This window comes from Vombatus ursinus, unplaced genomic scaffold, assembly GCF_900497805.2.
Source record: "Vombatus ursinus unplaced genomic scaffold, bare-nosed wombat genome assembly UNPS02014798.1, whole genome shotgun sequence".
NCBI lineage: Eukaryota > Metazoa > Chordata > Mammalia > Diprotodontia > Vombatidae > Vombatus > Vombatus ursinus.
The window spans coordinates 79,075,921-79,081,503 of NW_020954576.1; the positions used below are offsets into that span (position 1 = coordinate 79,075,921).

At 45.2% G+C, this 5,583-nt stretch overlaps 1 protein-coding gene across 1 annotated transcript in view; it reads left to right on the forward strand.

Moving 5' to 3' along the window:
• Positions 1-5,583, forward strand: part of LOC114049591 (inositol-trisphosphate 3-kinase B-like) — a 164,596-nt gene that overhangs the window by 140,198 nt on the left and 18,815 nt on the right. The window lies entirely within an intron of this gene.

Sequence of the window (5,583 nt, forward strand, 5' to 3'; positions counted from 1 at the left end):
CTTTGGATAAATTACTTAACCTCTTAATGCTCTAGATAACTCTCTCTAAGACTCAAAGTTTCAGGAAAGATTCTGGCCTGCATTTGTTGGGGGAGTTTCCTTACTGAGAGTCCCTTGTACTAACGAATCAATCAATCAACATGAAATTTATTAAGTGCCTATTCTGTGCCAAGGGGATACAAGTAATCACAAGACCAGCCCCTATCCCTATCACTGGGTAGAATAGGAGAGAAAGGAATAAAACAGGTGTCTAGAGTGGACAGCACTAGCAAGTTCCCGTGGGAAGTGCGGGCCCTTTCCTTTCTGACCTGTTACCATCCGATTCTTTTCCTTCCCCAGATGCCTCCCCTGTGAGCTGCTTGGTTGTGTAACTTAGCGAGTCAGTTTGCCCTGACAATGTCTGATGAGCACTTATCATTGGGTTAAGGTCACAGTGTGTTACACGTGGCTGTCTTGCCAGCCTCAGTCTGGCTGTGACCCAAATGGGCACAGAGGATTAGATGGGATAGTCCCATTGCTGGCCCTGAATGATTTGGGGAGGTGGGTGGGATGGAGTGGGATCAGAGCACAGAGAAACACTTGTTTTCTCTGTTTGAATTGACCTGCTTCAAATTCTTAGGAAAGAAGAGGGTTTGGGGTGAAGATGTCATGGTTGGCACACCATCTTTAAAGGAAAAGGACAAAATGGAGACTGGCATAAGCTTGACCACTTTCCCTCTTCTCCTTCCTACCCTTTGACTTTCTCATATGAAACGTGAGCTATTCGACTGGAGTGTTTTGTGTTTCTTTAGTACTGTCTGGTGCGGGTTGGGGGGGGAAATTTTAGGGAGCAGTGGATAAATGAAGGAATGCCAGTAATAAAACCTGCTTGTATTTCTCATCTCACCTCTTTCCCTTGATGCCCTAAGCCCCTTTGTCTTCTTGAACCACAGGGAACAAATATGTTGGGAAATCTAGACTTGATCCCTCCATCAGACAATAATTCCTTACTTTGTCTTCAAATTTCATTTCTCCATCTGAAAGACCCTCTGGAGACACCCAGCTGAGCTCTTCTGGAGCCCGTGGTTATGTCTCCAAGGGGGAAGCAGGGGACCTTTCTTCCAACCAGAACACTGCAGCAGAACTCGTCCTGCCTGCAGGGGAGTGGAGTTCAGGTGGCAGCACAAACAAATGGAAAATATTCCAACTAGCACGTACCAGAGCCTTTCCCAAAAAAGCACAACCTTGTTTGGAGAGATCACAGCTGATAATTTTCTGAAAATTAGCTTGCCTGAGTGGTGACCTGCTTCAGCCCAGGCCCGTGGCCTTGAGAACCTCCTAGGTGGAGAAATGTCATTTGTCCCTCTCCTTTAAGTTACTGGAGAGAAGGCAGAGGGGTTCCTGACTCAGGGCTGATGAAGCTGTTGCCTTCACCCCCTCTGCCCAAAACAGCTCTCACACTAAGGTGCAGTGCACTAGTAGGAAGGAAGCATCAAATTCCTTAGCCTGGAGAGTTTCTAGCAAGTCGGGGGGCCGCTGCTAGGCTTAAGGCCCAGTCAGGGAAGGAAGAAGGCAAGAAGCAGAGAAAAGGTAGGTACCTGGCTCCCAGTCTCCTTCCCACCCCCAACCCCAGTACTTTCTCATCCTTCTTATGCCATAGCATTCTTGTCCCTATCTTTCCATAAATCTGCCATAAAGGACCCACCAGACATTTGGGAGGCATCCATTATTCTCAGCTTCAAGGCCAGTTTTCCATCTGCTAGGCCATGGCGCCATGTTGGCTCTCTTTTGCTACCTCAATCAATCATTCAACAAATAATTGGTATCTCAAGGGTGCCGGGTAGTTGCTTATCTATCGTCCCTCGTTACATAATGGGTTTGTCTCCTCTTTCAACTGTTTTCACAGACACTTTTCAGGCAAGTCATCATTTCTGCAGCCTCTTTTCAACCACCATGTGTCTTTCCATTGTCTTCTGGGTTACTTGTAATTCTGATCCTTCCAAGATTATGATAATCTTAGGATATAGATAAGGAATGAAGAGGGATCTTGGTTATAGAGTATTGGGGTGTCTTGAGTACCAGTTCTTTCCTTGGAGGAGACTTCAAGGAAAGCAATGGGCTCCTTCACTTGAGCTCTTGCTCCTGTCAGCCTCTGGTTGCCTCCCACGTTTCCCTCCATTCGATGTGTGGCTCTTACTGGTGGTGCTACCACAGTCGATCCGTCCAGCTTGAAATCCCGGCTCCTGTCTGCAAGCACTTTTTGTGTGATTCTGGAGAAAGTACAAGTAGAGAAGAGCTTTGACCTTAGGAGTCCGGTTCCTGTTTAAGAAACCACAGAGGAGGTGTTTTGCAGAAGTATAGTCCCTGACCCTCTAGTCCCCTGGAGTCTTCCCCCTTCCAGAAGATGTCTCTTGAAAGGGAGCCGTGTCTCCTTCCCAGTAAGGTGCTTTGTCATTTATATCAGAAGTCCCAGATCATCCATTTAAAAATAGGGAGATACCGGATGAGGACAGCTAGGTGGTACAGTGGATAAAGCGCCAGGCCTGGAGTCTGGAAGACTCATCTTCCTGAGTTCAAATCCTGCCTCAGACACTTACCAGCTGTGTGACCCTGGGCAAGTCACTTAACCCTGTTTGCCTCATCTGTAAAATGAGCTGGAGAAGGAAATAGCAAACCACTCCAGTATCTTTGCTAAGAAAACCCCAAATGGGGTCATGAAGAGTAGGACAAGACTGAAAGGACTGAACAGCAAGATAATCAGATGAGTCAAAAATGGCATCAAAACAACTCAGTGCAAAAACATCCTGTCTAGCACACTTCACTGTGGTATCCTTGATTGCAGAAATGGAGCGTGCGTGTGTGTGTGTGTGTGTGTGTGTGTGTGTGTGTATAGGAAAGAATTGTGATAAGAAAGAGAAGAGATGTCTCAGCAGTCTTCTGCACATCTTAGAAGATACAACAGGGACCAGATGTCAAGAACAGGAATTTGTCTTTTTTTAAAGTAGGGTTCAAGCCCCCCCCCCTTTTCCTTTCATTTGAGTTGTGACACCAGTTGGTATAATGATATAGCCTGACTTGGGTGAAATACAACTTAGAATGAATAGACACACAACTCTGAGTGTGAGTATATTAGACAGACTGAATGGGTAAGAAAGGGAAGAAATGTCTTATCAGTCTTCAGCATGTCTTAGAAGATACGACAGGGATGCAAATGTCAGGTACAAGGTTTTTTCTTTTCTTAAAGAAGGATTCAGTTTTTTGGGGGAGTCCCCTTTCTTTTCATTTGAGTTGTGATACCAGTTGGTACAATGGTATAGCTTCACTTAAACACAGCTTAGACTGGGTGTTCAGCATCCTAAAAAAGAACCCTGAGAAAGAATGGTCAGCCCAAGAAGGATGGGTAGGGAGATGGGGTGGGCAGGAAGGACGGAAAACGAGGCTGCATGAGATAGAGAGAGGAAGAGAGAATCTGGGAGGGGAGGCAGACCCAGGAGAAGGAAGAGGGTAGGCCTCTAACTTGAAATAGGCTGCCTGTGTGGGCAGCTCCCACCTACGCAGAGTGGCCAGAGGAAGGCAACTTCCCTGTAATGTCACTGACATTGTTAATTTCTGTTTTGTCACATGCTCCTTTGGGTAATTTTGGAAGCAGGCTGGGGGAGTTAAGAGAGAGAGACAGAGACAGAGAGAGAGAGACAGAGAGAGTGTCCAGCAAGCAGAATGTAGGAGCAGGCAGAAAAGGTCATGCTTATCCCCTATAGAGGTGACTTCCACTCATGGTCTGTATCCCAGGGCAGTTAATAGGGAAAGGACACCTCCTTGGATGGCAGCTCTGGGACCTTACTCTAGTGACCCTGGACTTTATTGGGACAAATGAGAACCAAAGCCAGGTTATTTTTGCCCCAAGAATATCGCCAAACCAACCTGGATTGTTTAGGGGAATGGGAAGGAGACTGAGCCCATTTATGAGCTACTTAATTGAATAATTGAGATTTTTGCCCTTTCTATACGCTTCACAAACTAGCTCTAGCTCATCCCTCCAGCCCTATTATATTGTACTCCCCTTCGTGCGCATTATGGTCCTTCCAGACTAACCCCGCATCTCCTTATTGTTCTAAATCTGTGGCATTCTGGATCCTTCCATCCTGGAGATGCATTCTAAGATCACAGACTGGAATACCTTCCCTCCTCCCCTTCTCTAAGCTCAAGTGACCTCGTCTGCATGAAACCTTTCCTGACCTCTCAGCTGCTCATACCCTCTCCTCAAATTATATAGTATCTGTATTGTATATACCTATACCTATATATATATATATGTATGTCTATCTATCTGTCTGTCTGTCTATTTATTTATCTATCTGTTTTCTCTTCTGCTAGATCATAAGATCCTTGGGGGCAGGGACTGCTTCCCTTTTTTATCTCTCTTATTTGCAGAACCTAGTAGAGGTGCTTTGCACATAGCTGATACTTAATAAATACTTGTTGATTGATTGTTATGGGGGTACAAATTCCAAAGCTGTCCCACTCTCTTTTTCTGGCCCTACAATAAAGTCTAAACCACCACCTGCTGGATGGAAGGTAAGGGGGATGTGGGCTGACCTATGACAAAATTAGAATTAATCACTGTAGGGACTTGGGTAGCAACTGAGGTACTCATAGGATGGTTCCTTGATATGGAATCAGAAAGAACATATGTTCTGCCTCCTCTTCCTTAGCTGAGGGCTCTAATCAGGCAGCAGCCTTCCCCTCCCCAGCAGCCTGGGGCCTCCTGCTTCTTATTGTGCTGAGTAGGCTTGGTTTTAGACCACACCCTCTTTCTTTCTCTTTTCAGTTGGCTACCATTATGTTGGATTTCATTCAGACATTTGTTAGATACCTGCTGGATGTAAAGTAATGTGCTCGGCTCTGGGATATAAAGAAGAAAAAGGCTGTAGCTGTTACATTCTCTCCAAAGAAACCTTTAAGTACAGGATTCTAGCCCTGGGGTATCCTTCTCTCCTCAGTGGTGCGTAGGGTGAAGCTTCCCAAATTGGATGCTGTTTCCTTTTCTCCACCCTCCCTCCCTCCCTCCTCTCCTCCCAGATTCTAAGGTCAAAGCTCTTCTCTACTTGTACTTTCTCCAGACTCATACAAAAAAGAGTGGAAAGAGTGCTGGCTTTGAGGTCAGAGGAATTGGATTTGAATCCTGGATCTTCCACTAAGCTCAGTAGTACTTGGGGTATATCATTCCTCCTCTGGACCTCAGTTTCATTGTCTGTTAAATGGAGGGATTAGACTAGATTAAAAGTTCTTAACCTGAGGTCCATGGACTGTGAATAGATTTCGTGATGTCAGATGAAAAGAAAATTATATTTTTATTTCAGTGTAATTGGTTTCCTTTTTAATCCTGTGTATTTTATTTTATGCATTTAAAAACACTTCTGAGAAGGGGTCAGTGGGTTTTATCAGACTGCCAAAGGGGATCCATGACACATAAAAGATTAAGGACTCCTGGACTAGGTGGTATCTAATGTATCTAAATCTATGATCCTCTGGCCTGTGATTCTGTGACCTGTTCAGAAAATGGCTTTTACAGAGACATATCTGTAACCTAGGCTCTGGAGTCCT